Here is a 23,574-nt window from a genome sequence, read left to right on the forward strand (position 1 = left end):
GGAAATGAAGAATTATAAATTAATCGCCTTAGCAGTAATTCCAGGGAAAAAATAAACAATCTAGGAGGCATAAAAGAAAGAGTAATGTTAAATGTGGATTTTTCAATAACAAACTGTATTCTTTTACAACAGGATAATTGCACTGTTGGTTAGTAAAAGAGTAGATATAATCTGCCATACAGTTAGTAAGATTTCTCATAAGTTAGCACATAATATAGCCTAGACAAAACTATACAGCGTATATGCAAATATGGTGGGAGAACAATGCATGGAGAGAAGTTATCAATTCTGAGCAGTCTGAAAGGATTTGGGGGACACCAATTTTCATTAACTTGCTTGTGAGTTGAATAGAAAGTATGATTATTGAATTTGTATATGACATTTGGCTAGTAGGCTTAAGAGGTAATGTAACATTATCTGCTGGTATCTTTACATACCTCAGCCCAAATCATGCTGTTGTTATCCTTAACACAACTGTCTTCTCAATTCCAATTAATTGATATATTTTGGAACCGTTGCTGCTTCTTGTTCTCTTTTGGACTTTTTTTTTTTTTTTTTTTTTTTTTTCAGAAAGCCTATAATAAACCTGTGGCTTTTGGAGTTTCTTGTATTCCCTTGATTACAAATATTTACTCTGTCATTTATTTCAGGCTCTCACATGTTTTTAGGGAAGGTCAGGCATGTAGTGTATGCAATATAAATTTGCTTTAGAAAACTATTTTTTTTATTTTCAAGTCCATCCCTTTATTACTCCAAAATACAACTGCTTAAAGACCTTAGCTTTCAGATTTTCAGATCTTGCAGTCACAGTACAGACTTTAGGAGTCATCTATTTTTTAATGATGGAATTGGAAAGGGGTGTCTGAGCAGCCTAAGCATCACTGCTTTGGGACCTATGAGTCATAGCTTTAAAGAAAGCGACGCTAAAAGCAGGCATGCTAAGTCTTTGAGAACAGTTATGGAAAACCTTATGTCTATTTTCTTCTGTCTTAAAAAAGAAAGATAACTTTAAAACCTCCAAATATTTGAGTCCATTGTATAGGTCTGCACTGTAAACCAAATTAATCTTTGGTTTAACTTCATGTTTTCCAGTGCTGTTCTTATGGTTCAGTGCTTTGAACATCTGACTTCAGCCCCTCAGAGTAATCTAATTTTTGAACGTCAGTAGAATTTATCAACTTTCTAAACAAGCAACAATAGTTATCTATGTCAGAACAGGTAGGTCCGAAGACTACTATGAGAGTTGGAATATAAATACTGACTTTACTTTGGTAGCTAGCATGATTAATTATATGGGAATGTTATGGGAATTTAATGCTGTATTTATTTCACTCATTTGCTTTGTTGCCTGTCCCTTTGTAATTCAGCAAAACATTTCTAATGACATCAGGTAAGTGGATGAAAAGGCTGCTGTCCTGAGAAGGACTGTGCTGCTGAAACAGCTATTCTGTTATGATGAGGTGGGAGACACTACTCTTCCAGCCCTCTATTTACTGTTAAATACTCATTCACAAAATAACTTAATATTTATTAATCAGCTTAAAATTGAAGGGGTCTTTCTATAGAAATGCTCTAATGTTGAGGAATGATATTCCAGAGACATGTCCTTCAAAAACATATATTTTCACTTTGTTCTTTAGGCGTGTCATTACCACTATTATACAGCATCTTTAAATGAAAGAGTTGATCTACATTGTGATCACCATACTTTTCTCCTAGATTTTTTTTTTTTAATAAAAGGTGTGACACTAAAAATAAAAGGTAATTCATATCTTGGGATTGTCTACAGACTCAAATAGGCATGATGGACATGATGTTGTAATCTTTATATTCAGTCATTCTTTACAGGGAGTCTTTTACAGAGAGGCCTTCCTAAGTACTGACAGGAGAGCGTAATTGTGAGAATATATATATATTTTTTTTCCAGCTGCTACAGGCCAGACCATTTGATAGCTGCTTAAAACAATACTGTACAGTTTTACAGGCCTCAGGCAAGACTTTCTGTTATCTTTTCAGGATAGCTGTATCCTCTGATTATCTCATGATGATTTTACTTGAAATGTCTTGCTGGATATTTTTTTTCTGTAGTGATTTCACTTCTAATTTGACCATTTTGCTTTCTCTGCTTATTTTGAATATACGAAAGTTCATTTAATTTCTAGTATTCCATTGGGACATTGGTCTCTGTAGAAATCTAGCCGATACAACAGAGGATGCACGGAGAAAATGTTCTTGTACACCTGCTATGATTCAGTTGCTACAAAACTAAATACTGGGCTTGGATACTATTTGTACACAGACCTTTTTTTTCCTATAATTTCATGTAAACTTGAAGATGATTTCTTTCCCTTCAGTGTTTTTTTTTCATACCATAAATGTGAGCCAAACGCACAGTTTTTCATCCTCATAAAACACATTACTGCATTTGTGAATTCTGGAATGAATCACTGGCTAAAGATCCATGATTCATGAAAACCATTAAAGTAAAAGAGGGAAGAAAACAGCTGGCTATTCAGTGAAGGGGCAAAAAGTGTTTTATTTATTTAGGAATGTTAATTTTGCTAATGTGAATGTCTTTTCAATATTTTTAATATAGTCTTCTATAAATTATAAGAAGTATGATGTACATATGTCACGGATTAAATTTTTACATGCTATTTTAATTAAGTAAACAAGGTGATCAGGTGCTGGTTACAGCTGCACAGCTAAGTGAGATTTTTGTAATTAGCTCATGCAAAAACACATACACCTTTCAGAACTAGGCACTAATTTGGGACTCTTCAGATTTTAGCGCCAATTTAAGATAATTTTAAAAGACAATAATAATCTGAGCACGCGTGAGTTTTTACCCTTTATAACAAGCTGATTGAACAAGAGTTCAAGTTTCAAAGCCTGCATCTGATTGGATTATGACTGCTATCAACTCTAAAACTAATCCAAGAAAATCAAGTTCTTAAAAAAGTTCCAGATTTGCTTTACTGGTTTGAAATGGAAGAATTAAATTAAACTATACCCATGCAACATATTTATTCAACTCAAACAAATAATAGTAGAAAATGGCAAATTAATTGTGCAATACCACCTTAAATGGAATAGCTTGTTAAAGAAATTGCTTATAAAAACTTGCAAGGAAAATAGTATGTTCTGGAGCTGTTTTTTTTTTTTTTTTTTTTTCAGAGGGAAGGCTCAAGTCACAAAACAGAGGTTTAGTTTTTTTTTTTCTTTTTGTTTGTTTTTAGTAATAAATAATTGCTTAAATGTGTTCATGCTACTAGTGATTCTTGATATTTTGAGTATGTTTGAAATGTGCTTGTGTCTTTAAATACAAGGATGAGTGGGTAGAGCAAAGCAAAAGAATCTATCAGCTTAGATGAAAGTAGGGCTAGAAAATTAAAATCTTTGTAAGGATGTAACTATTTCAGAAAGTGGTTTATGTTACTGGAGAGTCATGAGCTGTTGCACTTGGAAGCAGTTTATGCTATCTTACCAATACAGCACTGTGCCAAAACTAGTTAGTTTTGATGAGAGGATTTATTTGCAATGGGGCAACTGGGCTGTCACAATTCCTCTTCAAATTCTTACTTAGTGTCCTTCCACGGTACTGTACTGCATTAGGTGAGTATCACCTTTCATCCTGCTCATTGCAGCAAGCATACCTTAAGAATAAGGAAATGGGGAAGAGAAACCTACAAACCAGTGAGATTTAGAGGATAAAAATATGGGATCCATAATAAGAGCCAAAATATCAAGCCCAGCATCTTGCGAAGGTGTTAAAAGAACCAGTGGAATTGACTTAGAAATTTTTCAATTTGTAACGCTTTACTCAACACTTGGTGCAGTCAAAATTAGCACAGGTTCTCCTCAGTCTTATTCCTAAATGTAAACAAATGCAATCAGGAATAAAATGGTATTTCTATATATGTTTCACCCATACAATTTTTGTCTCTCCAAGGGGACTGTCATCAATCAGGAGCTGTACTGATGCAGTTTTCTTCATCCTTGCTACTGAAATGTCCTTGTTTGCCAGGTGGCAAAGGAATAATGTGTCTGGTAAAATTGCTTTGCTATGCTGGTTGCATATGCTGTGAACATGGAACTTGTTCAGAGTGGATAGTAAATCACAAAAATAAGCCAAGATCAGTTTATGTATCTCTGCCTACTCTTCTGTGCTGTCAACTCTTAGGTTCACATCCTCTGTGACCATGGAGGGCCACAGAGTGTTCTATATTTCTGTATAACCCTTTCAGGGCTTATAAGGGTAATGTGAGTATGTCAATACCCTGTTATTTTGTGTGTCTGAGAATCTATAAAGGTTGCTTTAAAGGTGTTTCTAGATTATTAATATTATTATTATTGTTTTTACTGCAGACTATTTCTTACCTAGGGAGTATGCTTGATTATGTAGGCCAACGCTGTGTTTATTTATCGGATATGGACATCGGTAATACACATATGGGTTCTACGAAGCTTTATTTGTGTTGGTAAGCCTGACGTTGATCTCACAGTTCTTAGTGGTATTACTCACAAAAATATGAGCTTTGGAAGGAATGGAGCTGAGGTTTTCAATTATAACACGTTATATCCTTTTTAAGAATTACTTAAATATGCATTTCCAGGATGGGCTATTAAAGAAAATCAGATTGTTACAGAATATTGGGTCCATAAAACGTGATATAAAAATTTCAGTCAAGCTTCATGGAGGAAAAAATAGATGTGTACAAAATGCTATAAAATAATAAAATGCATATTGTACAAAATCAGGTATATAAGTCTCCTGAAATATATTTCTAAGTAAAATCTATTAAAAAAATATTTCACTAGAAGGAGAAATAAGCCCATAGAGCCCATTTCATACACTGTGCATTACTTGTATTCCTAAAATCAAGGAATTTTAATCAATGTAGATTAAAAATCAATGGCAACAGTTTAGGATTTTTCACTTTCACTACACCTGGAGGAAACAGATATTTTTCTAATGTCAATGTGAGTTTTAGGTGAAGTAAAACAGAGGATAAGGCATTTGAATGTGAAAGTCCAATGAAAATGTGGTTGAGTTGCGTTAGTTTGGTGGTTTTTAGATCAAAATATGTAATCGTATAATGCAGTGACACAAAATGTTATTCTTCTGAATATCAAATATATTTTGTTGAAAATACTGAAAAATAGCAATGCAAAATTGAAGTGCTATGGACAGTTTACATACAAGTGAATAATTATTCTGTCTCTATGTTTGGCTTTCCATCTTGGGATGTTGTACTGCCACCCTCTTTCAAAAAGATAGTTCAGTTACCTGCTATTGCAATATAGGCCTATTGAACATGTTTCACAACGAGCATTTAAAAATCCAGGCAATCTAAATTCACTGATGTGTAAAAGCAATAATAACAACAACAAAATCCCTCAATTCCTTGTATATTGCAGGCCATCACCTAAACAGCCCCAAAAATCTGTGTGTTAAGGCTGCTGTTGTAAAAGAGACAGATGGAATCAATGTGATCTGTTACATGCTGTAATAACGATAGACAATGGCTCCAGTTCGTTGATGAGTAACTTGTAGCATTTTGAGTTCTAAAAATTAAAAATGAGAGCTAAAAAATAAATTATGGTAGAAATGCACAGATCATGAATAAATTATGTAAAAGCTCTCTAATAATCAGTAGTCTTACAGATAGAGCAGAAACAGTAGGTGTCATAAATCCTGATTAAATAAGGATTTGGGTACTGTTTCATATGCTATTTTAATCTGCATTTGATCTAGATGGATCAACAAAGAGTGAGCACAGAACTGATTGCAGAACTGTTCTGCATAATGACAAAATGGCTCACATTCAGAGTGGAAGTGTGTGTCATAAGGACTTTGCTCTGGCCTTAGACCCAGCTCTACTCGATATTGTCATTAACCCTATGGGCGATCAAATAGAAATACATAGCACTCATGGGGTTTATAGATAAATTTGCTATCTACACAACAGATGAGAATTAAGAGTGTTTAAAAGACTAGCATCGTCATTCAAAATAACAATGAAAACCAGAAAAATAATCACTAAATGGAGTGGTGAAACTGAGGCAAATGAAATCACTTTGTGCAGAAATCAAGTACTAAACAGACCAGGGAACAACTGGCTAGATAACTACTCAGGGAGGAATGGGGAAAGAGAAGGTGGGATTGCAAACTGGTCATGACTGTAAAATCACGTTGGGATAGAAGGTGTACAGTTTGGGTTATGATTTGAAGAATGGAGAAAAGCAAAGCTTTCACACATTGTCAAAAATGCCAAAAAGATGATACAGGGAACTACGGTATGGATGTGGCTCTTTAGATTCTGGGGAAAATCATAAAGTCATGGAGGCCAGTTCTGGGCACATGAAGGAGATGGTAGTGATGGGGAACAAGCAGCATGGATTTATCAAGAGGAATAAATGCCTGACCAACCTGATTACTCTCTGTGATGAAATGAATGGATTGGTGAACAACGAAAAAGCAATGGCTGGAAGAGATTTCCCCTCACTCTCAGAGATATTCAAGACAGAACTGGCAAAAGCCCTGAGCAGCCTGGCCTGACCTCACAGCTTACCCTTCTTTGAGCACTATGTTGGAGAAGAGACCTGATGGTGTCTTTTCAGCCTCAATTATTCTGTGAGTCTATATAGAGCTAGTGAGACAATTTTTCATCCCTGTTCAGCTTCAGTAATCCTTTTGTAATGTTTTGGAAATTACACTGCAAGAAAAACAGGAGGAGTTTCCCTACAAGAATAACATGTCTAATTGGTTAAAAAAAAAACAAGCAACTAGCCAAAAAGCAACAACAAAAATAAACAAACAAAAAACACATCTTACAAGAGAAACTTTGAATAAGTATGGCTTTAAATTCAAAAGAAGAGAAGATGAGGAGACTCATCTGAAGACTGAGGAATCTTCCTTTGAAGTTAAAGTTCCTGAAAATGGGGGAGAATAACATATTGTCCATATTCAGGACAAGCAGGGCAAGAATTAAGTGCTTTCTTTATAGCGAGAAAAAGTTGGGTTACATATAGTTAAAAACCTTATAATGGAAAGATACCAGTGAAATAGTCTGTGTAGAGAAGCGTGAAGTCTTCATGATTAGAGACATTTAAGAACAGAAGCATTTGACAGAAGGTGATTTCTGAGAGCAGAAAAAGAACATTTGAATATATTTCATGTTGTGCATGCATAGACTATGTGAAAACGATTTAAAGCTTTCCTGACTTCAAGCCCCTATTGTTTGTGGTATAACTGGGAAGTAATTTTTTAAAAAACCTTCAGACAGTGAGTGTGTCAGGATTTGTTCAAAGACTGTCTTAGCTGTCGGTTTCACTACTTTTTTCTGTAAGATTTATGTCAAAGCATGTTAAAATTTAACAATACATTTTTACACACGTCTTCGTACAAAACACAATCTTCTTTGAATTACATCAACCTAAATTCTAACATTCACAGTCTATACCTTTAGAGGCTTCCAAGAAAGCAGTGATATGATGCCATTTTTTTCAGCAGTTCATTAAAAGAGCAAAAAGCAAGCCTTTATCAATTTTCTCAGTTCTGTTATCTGAAATAAAAATAAAAGCTGTACTTGTAAGGGAGTTCATCCTCTGCTTTCTTTCACAAAGAGCAAATCTTTCTGTTACCTATGTGTGAAGGTGGCGACAATGTTTTACTCTGATGCATATGGACTTGCAGCCTGAGGAGTGAGGAATGCGGTTTCATCTCTCCACCTTCTATTTCAGGCTCAAGAAGCTCCAGACATTGCTCTGATACAGTGTCCTCCCTTGTCTCCTCTGCTGCATTGGCTGGTACGTTGAGAGCAAAGTCGTTTAAGACAATATCGTACCTTGCATTTTGTTTGTACTTTAGGAAAGGCAGTACTTCGCCATTAATTGTTCTTTCTTCATGACAAGGTGTGTTTTACACTGAGAACTTAATGCAGAACTCATGGCTGGCCCAGGAATAAGTGGCCCTTCTAATTTTGTGTGTTTCACTCAAACTGCTCTTTTCCACCGTGCAGGCTGGGGAATGCAGCATTGCCTGAACTGGGGGTTTCTGATGCTTGCTTTTCAGGACCTTTTGACTCTCTTTTTGTTTGTTTGTTTGTTTCCTGGAATGCAGACAAGCTAGAGATGAGATTTAGGGTAGACTGAAAGTCAGCCTATATGGAGATGAGGTAGAAGTCTGATTCTTGCAAGATTAAAGGCTTTAAATAAAGGGAATTATAAAGGGAATAATCTATCTCCTTTCTTGTCAAGGATGATAACTACTCTACAGGTCAAGCCTCAGTTTTAGTCAGAATGGACCTTGATATATCATCTTAAGTATGAACTGAATCATTTGAACCAAGTAATTTTGGAGCAGGGAACAAAAGAAAGAAACTGAATTTTGTCACATTATGCCCTCTATACTCTGTTTTTCAGTGTGCTGTTTTACACCTTAGTCCTGTGGTATCTTTTGCTTTCAGTTGTGCTTCACAGACCCCATTGCAAACAACAGAAACTCTCTTTAAATGTAGACTATGCAAGTTACAGTTGATCAGGAGGCAAAAGAATAACAGGAAAAAAGGTTACAATTTTAGTTTGTTTTAATCTTCCATTAGATAACTGTCATCAAACATAATGGATGTGTGTCTGAAACCTGATCCCTCAAAGATGATTTTTTTGTGAAAATACAAGTCTGTACTGGGAAAAGACCTGAATATTTCTGTGCCACCAGACAGCTGCCACTTCTCTCACAACCAGGTATGGGAATGCAGCCCATGGGGTGGCTCCTTGTGCTTAATGTCTGGTGACATCAGAAGAGAATTGTTTTGATTGACTTGCTTTTATCCAAAGTGTCAATAATTGTACTTAAAGCTGTAACTCATATGACATCCTACTATCTGAGGTATTGCCTTCACCTCTGACAGTATTATGTGCATCCAGTCATCAGGGAGCTTCACACCTCAAAACTCAATCATTAAAAAAAACAACCAGTTTTCACCTGCTAGACCCTTTCTATTCTAATTGCCATGAAGGATGTTCTTTTAGCACCTTTGAAAAACGTGTTTTATCTGTTATGGGCTTTTCCATTTTATTTAAGTCTTTTGTATTAATTCTCTCTTCCAGCATGTATTGTTGGACACTGGGCTTGAGCCATGAATCATTTAGACTTTTTATCACTTGTTTGATTTAAGTGGTGTTTTACATTGGTTTACTTCCATTAATGAATAAGTGGCTCTATAAATTTAATTGTATTATATATTATTGTATAAAACATTATCATATTATGCAGTTTGTAAGTTTTGCAACTGAGGTCACTGATAGTAAGGTAACAAATATGTTACAAAGAACTGATACGATTAATTAGCCAGAAAGGATGATGCTAGTTTCCATGAATTCTGGTTATAATCCCATCTAGCAAGAACTTTGAAATCTGCAACTCATTTTGTATTTCATAACTTACCATATCAAGATCAGATGGGCCTGTTGACTTTGAGCTATACAAGTGGAGTATGATGGAATATTAACTGAAGCTCACGTAGCTTCTCCTGACATACACTGATTTGAGTAAATTCTTCTATGCTGAACTGGGCACTTACTTTTGTAGTAAATGTTTCATCGTACTGTTTGCTGTTTTTCCTGTTACTGAAATTTGTTGTTTCTTTCTGAAAGCTGAAATATCTGTGCCATGCTGAGCAAACCATGGGCTTGCAACTGCTACAGATCTTTGAGAGAATTGAAGAATAGTGTCTCAGTGAGGTTTTGGGGTATTGCTAGTGAGAAGAATTCTCTGATGCTTCCCCATGGCTCTGCCTCTCCTAAAGCTTTTTATACCTTCCTCAAAAATAAATAATAAAAACTCTGTAAGACCTTAGTTGGAAATATCTTGTACAAAATGTCAGTGTATAATAATATAAAGTGCCTTGAATTTGGGGGAGGAGTAAAATGTTACTTAGATTCAGAGGTTGTATACAATTTCAGGATTGCAGATCAGACTGGGAGGGGAAAATCTTGAATAAATCAAAATTATCACAGTAGGAAAATTCATCTTTATGGAGTCTGTGTTGAGTCTAATACACCCCCATGGTGCTGTCATCTTTCAGTGGTACTCAGACAATAATGCAATGACAGATACCAAAATTACGGAAAGATGATGAAGTTGGACAGTAGAATGTAGAAGTGCTAAGTGCTATAATAGTGTTCTATTAACCCAGGGCTTTCCCTTAGCTGGTGACAAGGAATATAGTGGTGAGGCACTATGAACAAGCAATAAGATATAATGTATCTTCCTGCCACAGAGTTTTCTATGAGGCATTAAAGTTCTTCTGTTGACTGAGGCAAGGAGTGGGCTAAAAAAGGTAAATACAGAACTATGTGAAGTCACTAATAATCTGAGGTGGAAGCACTATGTGGAAATCTGAATGGGGGGAAAAATAACATTACATAAGCAATATGATAAATGCCAGTTCTGAATCTATTTCTGGGTCCTACCAAGTGGATCATTACGAAGCTTAAAAAGTTTTGGGAAGAAACATGTTCTTAAGCTTTAGGAAAAGTTGTGCCTACTTTTAGTTCAACTGTCAGTATGATAAGAATAATAAAACTCTTTGGATGGAAATGGGATATTACACACATGAAAATTAGGCCATATGATAGCCTGCAATAGCAGTGCTTTATTCTCTGTTTTACGGAAGCAACACTCCTCTTACAGTATTATGTATTTTTCTCTCAAATGTACATTGCTGTTGTCCTACCTCTTACCTATACCGATCAATTATAAGAAGCTTCAAGCTTACAGTTGAGCTTTTGATGTATTTCAATATAGTTTTTAGTAAATTTATTACATTTCATATATTATTTGTAGGGTGTCAGCTGTTTATGTTGCATGTTGCAGGCGATCGGCTCCGGGGCAGACGTGTTCTGCAGCGGAGTGGGGGATTGAGGCGGGCAGGGCTTTTTGTCCGGCATCGAGGCCACTTGAGGGAGCCGCCGGCAGCCCTCAGGAGGGAGGCTGACGAGGCCTGGGCAGAGCCAGCAGCGCTCTGCACCCCCCCCCGACGTTCAAAGGCAGCCCCTAGGGAGCGTGGCGACCAGGACGGGCGAACAGGGCGAGGCAAGGCACTTTGCGCGGCAGTTCGCGCAGGCAAGGCGAGCAGGGGGGGCCCCTCCCCGCTCTTTTGCAGCGGTCTTTTCCCAACGGTGCTTTGGAACGTGCTTGCGAGGACCCGGCCATGGTATCCACCAGGCGGAAAACCATGGCCTCCACATCTCTTGTGGCCTCTCCAGCCACAGTCACCGATGTGGCTACTCAGACCAAGGGCTCAGGGAAACACGCAGCCATCCAGGTCTTGGGCTGCAGGGTGTGCCCGAGTCTTCTGTTGGTATCTGACAGCAGCAGCGAGGGGTATGCCTGTGGGAGGTGTACCCAGGTTGAAGAGCTGCTCAGCCTGGTGGTGGAGCTTCGGGAGGAGGAGAGCAGGCTCAGGAGCATCAGGGAATCAGAGAGGGAAAGTGACTGGTGGAAATGTACTCTATCCTCTCTGAGACAGACTCACGAGCCTGCAACAGCACAAGTGTCTCCTGCTATGCAGAAGACAAAAGTTCCCTCATCCTGCAAGGCAGTAGGAGGGGACCTAGGCTAAGGGGATAATGGAGGCAGGTTCCTGCTCGGCGTGATAGGTGCGCCCTGTCCCTGCCCACCTCACCTTCCCATCTACCCTTACATAACAGGCATGAAGCTCTAGAACATGACATCCAAAACAACGATGTAGACAAAAGCCCGTCCCAGTTGGAAAGGGTGCCAAAGGCAAGGCAATCTACCCCCCCACATCACTACATCTTCTGTGAAGAAAGAAAGAAGGGTTATCGTCATGGGGGACTCCCTTCTGAAAGGGACAGAGGGACCAATATGCCATCCAGACCCAACCCACAGGGAAGTCTGCTGCCTCCCTGGGGCTCGGGTGAGAGACTTAGCTAAGAAAGTCACTCGCCTGGTGCGGCCCACCAACTACTACCCACTACTGGTCTTTCAGGCTGGTAATGATGAAGTAGCAAGGAGAAGTCCGAGACCGATCAAAAGGGACTTCAGGGCTTTAGGGCGACTCCTTAAAGGTTCAGGGACACAGTTTGTGTTTGCCTCCGTCTTTCCCATAGGGGGGATCGATGTTGACAAGTAGACTCGTCACATTAATACGTGGCTTTGGGACTGGTGCAACCGGCAGAACTTTGGGTTTGTTGATCATGGGAAGGTCTACACGACACCGGGCCTGCTGGCACCAGATGGGATGCGCCTCTCTCAGAGAGGGGTAAGGATTTTTGCTCAGGAGTTGGCGGGGCTGATAGATAGGGCTTTAAACTAGAGTTGAAGGGGGAAAGGGATAAAACCAGGCATGCCGGTGATAAGCTAAGGGATAGTGCAGTAGAATCGGAGGGACTGTGTGCTAGTAAGGTCCTTCAGTCTGCTCCACAAGGTGCTGTGTGCATGGAGGCGCATTTGAAGTGCTTCTACACAAACGCACGCAGTATGAGGAATAAAATGGACTAGCTAGAAGTCTTGGCCCAGTCCCACAGCTACAACATCATTGGCATAAGCGAAACCTGGTGGGATGAGTCCTGTGACTGGTGTGTCGCAATAGATGGTTACAGGTTCCTCAGGAGGGACAAGCAGGGCAGGCGAGGTGGGGGGGTGATGGTGTACATGAAGGAGAGGCTGAACTGTGTGGAACTTCAAGTTGGTGATGGCAAAGTTGAGAGCCTCTGGGTAAGGATTAAGAGATGAACAAATGAAGGGGATGTCGTTGTGGGAGTCTATTACAGACCACCTGGCCAGGACAAAAATGCCGATGAATTATTCTTTGCGGAACTAAGGGATGCCTCGATATCAACTCCCCTTGTCCTTATGGGGGATTTCAACTTGCCAGACGTCAACTGGGATCACCGCACAGCCAACAAGAGCAAGTCCAGGAGGTTCATAAAGCACCTAGATGATAACTTGGTGCAGGTGCTAATGGAGCCAGCTAGGAAAGATGCCCTCCTAGATCTGTTGCTGGAGAACAGAGAGGGTCTTGTGGGGGATGTGGCACTTGGTGGCCATCTCGGTCATAGTGACCATGAAGTGGTTGAGTTTAAAATTTATGGTGACAGAAGGAAAACTGTCACCAAAACTTCAGCCCTGGATATGGGGAAAGCAGACTTCAGGCTGCTCAGGGAGCTAGTCAGCAAGGTCCCCTGGGAAACTGCTTTTGAAGGCATTGGCGTCCATCAGTGCTGGTCAATCTTTAAGCACTGCCTCCTAAAAGCACAGGATCTGGCGATTCCAAAACATCGGAAGTCAGGCAGGCGGGGCAGAAGGCCGGCCTGGCTGACCAGGGATCTTCTACTGGAGCTTAGGCGAAAAAAGAAAACGTACGGCTGCTGGAAGGAGGGTCGGGCGACGTGGAAGGAATACGGGGATGCTGTTCATGTTTGTAGGGAGAAAATTTGTGTGGCCAAAGCCCAGCTAGAGTTGAAGCTGGCCAAGTCTGTGGGAGACAATAAAAAAGGTTTTTTTTAGATATGTCACCGGAAAAAGGAGGACCGAAGAAAACATAGGTCTGCTACTTGATGGGGAAGGTCACCTCACAGACAAGGGCATAGGCAAAGCAGAGACATTTAATGCCTTCTTTGCCTCCGTCTTCAACGCTGATGATGGGCTTTGGGACCCCTGGTGCCCTGAGCTGGAGGACCATGACGGTGGGAAGGACAAACTCCCAACCGACCCTGAACGTGTGCGGGATTTGCTGCTCCACCTGGATCCATACAAGTCTGTGGGTCCGGATGGGATTCATCCCAGGGTGCTTAAAGAGCTGGCTGACGTCATCGCGGGACCTCTCTCAATTATTTTTCAATGATTTTGGGAATCTGGAGAGGTCCCAGTAGACTGGAAGCTGGCAAATGTTGTGCCAATTTTCAGGAAGAGTAAGAAAGAAGACCCTAGCAATTACAGGCCTGTCAGTCTCACATCAGAGCCTGGTAAAATTATGGAGAAGATAATCCTTGAAGTTATTGAAGCGCACCTGGGGGACAATGCAGTCATTGGTCCCAGCCAACATGGGTTCACGAGGGGTAGGTCCTGCCTAACAAATTTGATTTCTTTTTATGATAAGATCACCCATCTAGCCGATCAAGGGAAACCAACTGGTGTGATCTTTTTGGACTTCAGCAAAGCTTTTGACATGGTTTCCCATAGGATCCTACTGGACAAAATGTCCAGCACACAGCTAAACAAAAACATCATACGACGGGTGAGCAATTGGCTGATGGGCAGGGCTCAAAGGGTTGTGGTAAATGGGGCCACATTAGGCTGGCGGATGGTCACTAGTGGGGTCCCTCACGGCTCCATTTTAGGGCCAGTCCTCTTCAATGTTTTTATAAATGATTTGGATGTAGGTCTAGAAGGTGTTTCGAGCAAATTTGCTAGCGACACCAAAGTTGGAGGAGTTGTAGACTCTGCTGAGAGTGGACAGGCCTTGCAGAGAGATCTGGACAGATTGGAGAGCTGGGCAATCACCAACCGCATGAAGTTTAACAAGAGCAAGTGCCGGGTCCTGCACCTGGGACAGGGCAACCCTGGCTATACATACAGACTGGGTGATGAGTCGCTGGGGAGCAGCCCTGCAGAGAGGGATCTGGGGGTTGTGGTTGACAGCAAGTGGAATATCAGCCAGCAGTGTGCCCTGGCAGCCAGGAGGGCCAACCGTATCCTGGGATGCATCAAGCACGGCATTGCTAGTCGGTCGAGGGAAGGGATTGTCCCGCTCTGCTCTGTGCTGGCGCGGCCTCGCCTCAAGTACTGTGGGCAGTTCTGGGCACCACAGTACAAAAATGATGTTGGAGAGTGTCTAGAGGAGGGCAACGAAGATGGTGAAGGGCCTAGAGGGGAACTCGTATGAGGACTGGCTGAGGTCACTGGGCCTGTTCAGCCTGGAGAAGAGGAGGCTGAGGGGAGACCTCATCAGTCTACAACTTCCTCACAAGGGGGAGTGGAGGGGCAGGCACTGACCTATTCTCCTTAATCACCAGTGATAGGACCCTTGGGAATGGTGTCAAGCTGAGGCAGGTGAGGTTTAGGCTAGACATCAGGAAGAGGTTCTTCACCGAGAGGGTTGTTGTACATTGGAACAGGCTCCCCAAGGAAGTAGTCACTGCACCAAGCCTGTCTGAATTTAAGAAGCAATTAGATTGTGCACTTAGTCACATGGTCTAAAATTTTGGGTAGACCTGTGCGGTGCCAGGAGTTGGACTTGATGATCCTTATGGGTCCCTTCCAACTCAGGATATTCTATGATTCTATGTTTATGGTTGGACCAGATGATCTTGTAGGTCTTTTCCAACCTTAATAATTCTAGGATTCTGTGATTTTTGTTGCAGATCTATTTGTGGTAGTAATGGAGATAATAATTTTGAACAAGTTTTTAGAAATTGAAATGACTTGGATTTTAAGATAGGTATCAAAGGTCTAGGTTATACTGGGCTTCTGGAGCATGTGTGTGCATCTTGCTTAATCTCTGGACACTTTTACAAATGATCTCTGAAAGCTTTCTGTGAATTTTCAAGCCGGTTGTATTTGAAAACTTGATTGTTTTTATTTATAACAAGCCACATTTGTGATCAGTTTATCAATTCATTGTTATAATCGGTCCTCCATAGAACATTTTGTGACAAATTTTCCCACATATTTTACAGTGTTTTGCATTTAAGACTGTGATAGATAATTCATTGATGCTTGTTGGGGTGCCGTGGGGTCTAGCAGCTCCCCCGGGCCTGGAGCACGGGGTGTCCCCAGGTGGGCCAGGCAGGGCACGGCAGGCAAGGCCCATCCCAGTGACCCACCAGGAGCGGGGCACCAGGAGCACCTCCATGGGGCCAGGACCAGGCCAAGGCTGGACAGGGTCATGGGCCTACAGGTGGGCCCAGTTGGGCAGGGGCCATGACCGGGCAGGGCAGGGATGTGGGGGGCTGCGGCCCCAGTGAGGCAGGGGCTGGTGGCCCTGGGGCCTGGGCGTGGTCTGGCTCTATGCTGTCCTATCACTGTCACTTCTGTGGTATCTTTAAAAGGGCTTAAATGCTGCAGCAGGGCAATCTGTAGCTAGTCTTATATAAACAACTCCTTTCAGCTACAGGCTACAGAGATAACAACAAGCCAATGTTTTAATACATATTCAAAACTGACAAATAGAAATATGTCCTCTAAATAAGAGAGAGGTGTCTTTTGTCAGTTTGTTATGAAAGGGGTTAAACAGTTGTCTTGTACGAGTTTCAAGATCACATGGTCATTTACCTGTGTTGTTCTTTGCTATCTTACCTAGTAAGTGAACTGGAGAATTGGCTAGAAGCAGGTATTTATTCTCATTTTCTATTAATTTTGCAGGCAAAGTGATGTCTCTACAAATTAACACTTGCATTAACAGTTGTAAATGATTATATGTTGTCAAAATTCAAGCAAGATGCATATAGTACTCATTTTGAAATACAATTCCAGTGTCATCTTGAAAATAATCATGTAGACAATAACAAATTGTCTTTTATCTGTAGAGTAGTGAGCAACCACCAGAAACTATTCAATTTCCCCACGCTTTAAGGAAGCAGAGGCTACAGTAAAAAATGGCTCTTCCAACCAAGGTTTTAATTATTGTCTTGATTGAAGGGTAGCAATATATTGGCTATGTATGGGAGCTTTTGGCCAACAGTGAAGCATTATTTGGTGATAGTTAATTGTCTATATCGTTAACTGTGGATATTATTATGCTGCATTTTCACTGTTTTTGTAGTAGCAAGCTTGTTATCTGTAGTTGCACATTTTTAATAATATTTTTTCAAGCATTTCTTAAAGCTGGTGGAAGTTTTTGTGTCTGTTTTGTTAATACGACTTTTTATACCTGTCAGTTTACCATGAGGAGCTGAAAAGCTACTGCTACACAAAGTATATGTTTTGTTGCAATTAATGCTACATAATGCAAAATCATTTCTCTAAAAAACCTGCAAAGTGCCAAGCTATTTTTCTTTCCAATGGCTTTGTTACTGTCATTGTCATGATCCATATAAAGAAAGAAACTGATATATTAAATTTGCATAAGTAATACTTAGATTATGATCACTGTATTTTTTTTTTTTTCTCAGTATGTGATGACATTAAGTTCCAGAATAGACAGGTTGCGGTCAGTATTTAGCATCAGCTAAAATAAGATAAAGTCATCTTGACACGTAGATGGAATTAAATACCATCTGACTGTATCTGGATGACTGTAGAAAATGTCTTTAATAAGGAATCTTGTAAGTACAGTTCAGGTATATTTTTCTATTTTAGTAGCAGCTGAAAGGGCTTGTGGAAGTCACTTAGACCAGACTCCTGCTCAAAACCAGAGATAACTTCAAAGGATGCTATGATAGTCTTTGTTGAAACCCTTGTTAAAGTTGAGGAAAATGACATCACAGTTTTCCTGTTCCTCCACAAAGCTAGTCATTTCATTGCGAAAGGCAGTCACCTTCGTAAAGCACAGTTCACTTGGAGACAAGCCAGCATAGATTCATATTTCTGGAAGTAGTTTTCTTCAGTATTTGCTCCTTAATTTTCCGAGACTGAGAAAAGCCCATGAAGCCTGAATATCCTGAATATTCCTTATGCTTTTTCTGCATAAGTTGGTCATAACCCTTTTCAGTCACTGGGGAGCACCTTCCATTATTTTCAAAGATGATAAAGTGCAGCCTTGCTGTGATGTAGGCTTCCCCTTTCAACACTCTTGAAAGCCCAGTCCCAGGAACTTATCTATGTTTAGCTTATCTAAGTGGTCTCTAACTTGATCCTTCTCTGCTGAGGACCATAATTCTCTCCTCCAAGACTCTACCATTGGACACAGGGTTCTACAAGACATAAGATTTGCCAGTGAAGTTTGAGGTGAAGAAGTCATTGAATACCTCACCCTTTTCCAAGTTCTTCCTTACAGGGTCATCTGGTCTATTCAGCAGAATGTCTTCAATTTCCTTGTCTTTTTCTGCTGACACGCTTGTAGAAGTCAATCTCATTGCTTTTTCCATTCCTTGTCAATTTCAACTCCAGCAAGCTTTAACCTAATATGCACTGTATATGACCAGGCAGTGTTTTGGTATTCCTACTCAGTTCTCTTTCTCTGCTTCAAATTTATATATGCTTCCTTTTGTGTTTAAGCTTAGTCAGGAATTCAGGCAAGCTAACTTATTGTCATGCCTGCTCATATTCTTGTATGTTCTTATGCTTTGAGAAGGATATCCCTGAAAAATAGTCATCTCTTCTGTGTTCCTCCAACTCTCATGATGGTCTCCGTTTGTGAACTTGATTATCAGTTTCCTAATCAGGCTGAAGTTTTCTCTTCTAAAGTTCAGGGCTGTGTTTCTGTGTTTACATTGCACACTTCTCTCAGAACCTTAAACTCCATCATCTCATGGTTGCTGCTGTCAAGTCTTCTGTGACTTTCATATCCCTGAGAAGTTCTTTATTTGTGAGTATCAGGTCCTCTGATAATCCTGGGTATCCTCCAGCTCTTCTGGCTGTCCCATCCACCAGCTCTATTAAAAACAATCAAACAAAGTCTTCAACTCTCTCCAGAAATCTGACTGTGTGGGGCCTTCCTGTCACATTGCGCTCCCAGCAGATATCAGTAATCAAAATCCCTTAGTATCTGAAATTGTGAAGTTTCTTCCAGTTGTCTGAGGAAGCGTTTGGCTACCTGCTCCTATTAATCATGCAGTCTGCAGCATTTGCCAACCATGATGTCATCTTTGTTGGCCCATTTTTCTGATCCTGGCACACTAGGTCTCCCTGGGCCTGCCACCTCTCTCATAGCTGGCCTCTGTGCATTTTTTTTCAGCTGCCTCCCTCTACATGCAAACACATCCCCGAGCAGACAGAGAGCAGCCCCCTCCTCTTCCATCCTGCCTGTCTTTGCTAAGAGTTTTTCTCCATTCATGTAGCTGTGCAGTTGTGTGGGCTGTCCCACAATGTGACATGTAACTTCGGTAAGGGCATAATTCTGCAACTACTTTTAGTTCCTGTGTTTGCATGGGTAATGTGAGAGCTACCTTCACTGCCACATATGCTTTTACCTCTGTGCCTGCATTTACCTGCGGGCTTTGGTCTGCATCCCCTGATCAATGTAGGTTGAAGACTTCATGATTGCTGGTAGCTTGCTGGCAAAGACGCTGTTGCCTCTTTCCAATATGTGGCTTCCATTTCTCCCTAGAAGTCTGTGCTGTGTCGTGAAGATTCTGTGTTTGTGTAAGTTGAAATTGTAACAGCAGCACTGGCCATTCAGCCAAGCATTGATCTGTAGAATATGTCCCGTTCTACCCGGGTTGTAGGTGCACGGGGTGTAAACTCTGATACTAGAGGTGTCTGAGATAAATGAAAAAAGTGTTCAGCAAAACTGACTTAAATTCAGTCAGTGATTTCTGTGTTGTCTTTTTCTCATGTTCTGACTATATTCTTTCTTTAGATTACATGTAGCATTTTTTCTGATGTCCAAATGAGACCCCCATATAAATTTTTTTGGATGAGCTGATTTTCTCTGAAACCCTCATTCTATAATAAATTCCAAAGAAAGCCTTTTTTCTCCTCTTCCATTGCTTGACTTTGAAAATACCCTCTACAGTTTCCTCAGTAGCTTAAAAAACATCAACACAACATGGAAAGCAAGAGTTGAAATCCTGTTTTATTCACTGTGCCTGGATGAAAATTTCAAGGTTGGTCTGGTAAGGCCTCCATGCATGAACTTCTAGAATTATATCGGAACAAACTGGACTGATATATATTTCAAAGCCATGATCTCCACATAATGCTCCTAGAATCTTTTCATTAGAATAAGCTGTTGCATTTTCTACATGCATTTTCTGTCCATGCAGTTGATGATGGAACTACTTAAAAATTGTTTTTCTTATGCTGCTTTCTGTATGTGGGTTACAATTATAAAACAGACAGCCAGAGTGCACAGGAAGAATCAAATCATAAATATGATTTCTTATTTTGTATGCATTTTATTTAGTGAAGACTTGGCTAAATCTGTTCTCCACCCTTCTGTTTATTTCTTTTTTAATGTCTAAATTTTTTCATATGTTCTGTAGCAAATAAAAGTTCAACTAGTAGTAATACTGCTTTGTGGTGTTCAGCAATAGTTGACTTTTTTCCATACTTCTGTGTAAAAGAATTGAGATTTTTTTTTTCTTAACTGAAGAGTTTTGGCATCCTCCCACGACACTCTTTTCTGATGAAGCTGTTTATTGTATGCAGAAGAAAGAGAGGAATAGATTTAAAAATTGAGATTCTCAAGCCATAATTTGACAATCATTTCATTAAGTTATCATTGCAGTATAAGTATCTTTCACCCTTCTGGGGAGAGGGGGATTCTTTTTTCATTGATTTTAATGTGGGCATAGAGGAAGTGTGCTGGAGGATGTTTTGGAGGGAAGAGAACTAAGTCCATGTATACTACTTCCATACTGGAAGAAATATGTGTTTGCTATCATAGTATTTCTTTCTTAGTTCAGTATCACCTGAATAGGTGTTCTGGAATGAAGTAGAAGTCAACCCACTTAAAGATTAAAGACTTCTTAAATTCTAAGTGCACATATACTGGAGAGAACAAAAGCTAAGGAAGGAAAAGAGAAGTATAGAAGTCTCTCTCTTTATGTGAAATCTGTATGTCATGTTGTACACTAATAATAAAAAATAGTTGGTTAAAGGTCAATGCCTTTTATCAAAACCTTTTGTGGGTGATATGGGGTGGTTGTTAGATGTGGGGGTATGTATGCTGTCTGTATATTGCTAACTTTTCTGATAATAGCTCCTTGGTTGTCAAAATCTGGTATCAAAGAAAATTATTATGCAGCTCACTGAGCTAGCATAGGCTTAGGGAGACAACACCGAGTTATGAAAATCTGGAAATAAAATTATATGCAAGTAATTGGTAATACAATTTTAAATTGAACTTTTATTTGGTAGTCTTTGCATGAAAGTATTTTCAGAAAATATATTTTAAAAGTTGACAACTGTTACTATTGGCTATCTGCAACAGTACTGGCAAACTGAATATTTTGTCTGAGATTTTTTTCCCCACTAATTCCTAAGGAAGACTCAAGAAATACAGGGTAGGTATAAACAGCGCTCTATGCCCAAGCCCAGTAATTTTACCAAATATTGTATATTACTCAGCACATAAACAGCCCTGAGAAGGCAGGTCTCCATTATTGTAAGTGCTTCTCTAAGTCTTACTTTTTCTATATGCCTCTCTTAATGGATAAATAAATTTACATTATTTTGTGGAATATAAAATCCAAGAACGCTTGAAAGCTTTTCTTATAGTGTATCTTATAGCGTGAATATGAGACTTTCTGTTGGACTGAAACCTCTCAGGCAAAAGCTATTAAAGCCATCCTTCCCCTCTCATGCAAATTCTTTGTCCATTAGCCTGGTATATAGAAGGGTAGCACTACTTCGGTTCTTGTAACAATAACTCTGAATGAAAGCTGGCATCATTGCTACATTTGTGTAGAACTCATTTTCTAAGTGTGAGTAAATCTAATCTTCTCAAGGAGTTTTTGGATGAAGATAGACACTAAGTGGCTTAGAGCAATGGAGGAAATTCTGTATGAGTGCAGAGGAACTTGGGAGACTTTACTGTGAAAAATGCACATGCTTTCTCACTTTGTGTATTTATGGGCTTACGGTTGGATTTGAGGACAAGACTGCTTGCCTTGAGAATTCTTTCTAACTGCTGTCTTGCTGCTTTTTTTTTTTTTTTTTTTTGGCTAATCTTGATATCCAGTTCTCTGTTTCTAAAAGGGAGATGGTAGCGTTATTCACCTCACTGTCACGAGTCTATGCAGTTAAGGTTCATAGGAGTGATGTTTGTGAAGGGAAATCAAAACTGAGTATGTAGCTGCAAGAAGCTATGACTCTAAGCACCCTTATTAACTTTGTCAGTCACTTCATGTGAGGTTTAGTTTCGCAATTGCTACTGACATCCTGTGATTTACGTATTTTTTTCTTATTCAGAATTTCAAGTTTCTTATTGCAGTACTTGTTCTCAGCTGCTCATTTGGCTGGTATGCTGTACTCAGTCAAGTATAATTTTTAGCTGTTCTTGGAGCCCACTTTCTGTCATGCTGTAAGGACATGTATTTGCATGCCACCTATCTGTTCTGCCCGTTGTATCTGACTTTTGTTATTGCCTCAAAGGAAGTTACACTTAAGATGTGTTAGACAAAGAAGGAAAGAGAAGGAAAGGTAAAAGGGAAGCAAGAGAAGTGCCGGGAGCAAAAGGGAAAGTAAAGAAAAGGATTGGATGAACCATAAAAGCACCAGATTTTGACAGGTGAGAAGGCACATCACAGAAGAAGGAAGGAACACCCAGCACTTAACAGAGCGTTAGCTTTGTCTTTTATACTTGGAAATGTTCTGTTTGAGTAACCTCAAGCATGAAGTCACAGCTCAAGGAGTGCTGTAAATGGAATTTCCAGGCTGTAATCATCATCCTGTTGCAATCTGTGACTCACAGGGACTCTCTTAATTATTGGTAAAGAGAATTTTCTTTTTTCTTTGACTTGGTACCATGAAACTGTCATCCTGGTTAAACCCTAAACATTATAGGATAAGTAAAAAGATGTTTTCAATCTCTTTCCTTTATTTATAGGTGCTTGAATGATGCAATCCTTTCTCCGTGGTTGGGAATATGGAGGGAAGGATAAGGGTGTTCCGTATATATGCATGCCTTCAAAAGCAAGTAGGATTTTTAAGATTTCTATGTCAGGGCTCTCTTCTAATGTAGTAAATGCTTTATTTTAGAAAAGATCACAGAGTGAAAGTGTTAAAAAGATTAACTGATCTGCAATTGCTGATGATGGCATTTTTAGTTTTAAAACTGGAAAAAAAAAAACCACATTAAAACAGTTAAATTTAGTATATGTGTTCAGATATTTTTCTGCTGCTTTTGCAATTATTGAAGCTCTGTTTGCTTCCCAGCCCACTGCCTTCTCCTAGAAAATGTTAAACTTCATATTATTGCAATTTGCTGCGAAAACAGTTGTCAAGTCACAATGCCCATATTAAGACATCAGAGCAGGAAACAAACCTATTCAATAACAACTGATAAACATATACACTAAAACTGCATATCAGACATTGAATGGTCTCCTCATTCCACTTTTTCTGGTCCATAAAGAAACAAATTTTCTCTTGTCTCTCATTATTTCACTATTTATGAGCATACACCCATACTGTTTTTCTAGTAAACGTAAAAGTTTTCTTATGTCTGTCATTGTAGCTAATCTATTGGCTAGAGGTCTGTGTGTCCTACCAGATGCTATATTTAGCTAGCAATATGGGAAAGGCAAAGACTACCTGGAGCTGAATCTGGGAAACAATGAAATAAGAACAGATTCTACAAGTACTTAAGCTACAAAAGGAAGACTAGAGAAAATATGGGCCCTGCTGAGTGCAGAAGACTGCTGGTGACAATGGACATGGATAAGGCTAAAATATTTAATGCTTCTTTGCCTCAGTCTTTGCTGATAAGATCAGCA

The 23,574-nt window shown here is 39.7% G+C and overlaps 1 protein-coding gene across 8 annotated transcripts in view; it reads left to right on the forward strand.

Moving 5' to 3' along the window:
• CDH12 (cadherin 12) overlaps positions 1-23,574 on the forward strand; it is a 568,098-nt gene that overhangs the window by 181,263 nt on the left and 363,261 nt on the right. For 2 of the 8 annotated variants that reach the window (XM_083824856.1, XM_083824854.1), the window contains exon 3: positions 7,747-7,812. The exons of 5 other annotated variants lie outside the window; for them this stretch is intronic. The gene's annotated coding sequence lies outside the window, so the exon portion shown is untranslated. Of the gene's footprint in view, positions 1-1,092; positions 1,219-3,952; positions 4,051-4,368; positions 4,482-7,746; positions 7,813-23,574 lie in introns of all 8 variants that reach the window. One more of the 8 variants, XM_083824874.1, reaches the window with a different exon arrangement.

Source organism: Anser anser (genome assembly GCF_964211835.1).
Source record: "Anser anser genome assembly, chromosome: 2".
Lineage (NCBI taxonomy): Eukaryota > Metazoa > Chordata > Aves > Anseriformes > Anatidae > Anser > Anser anser.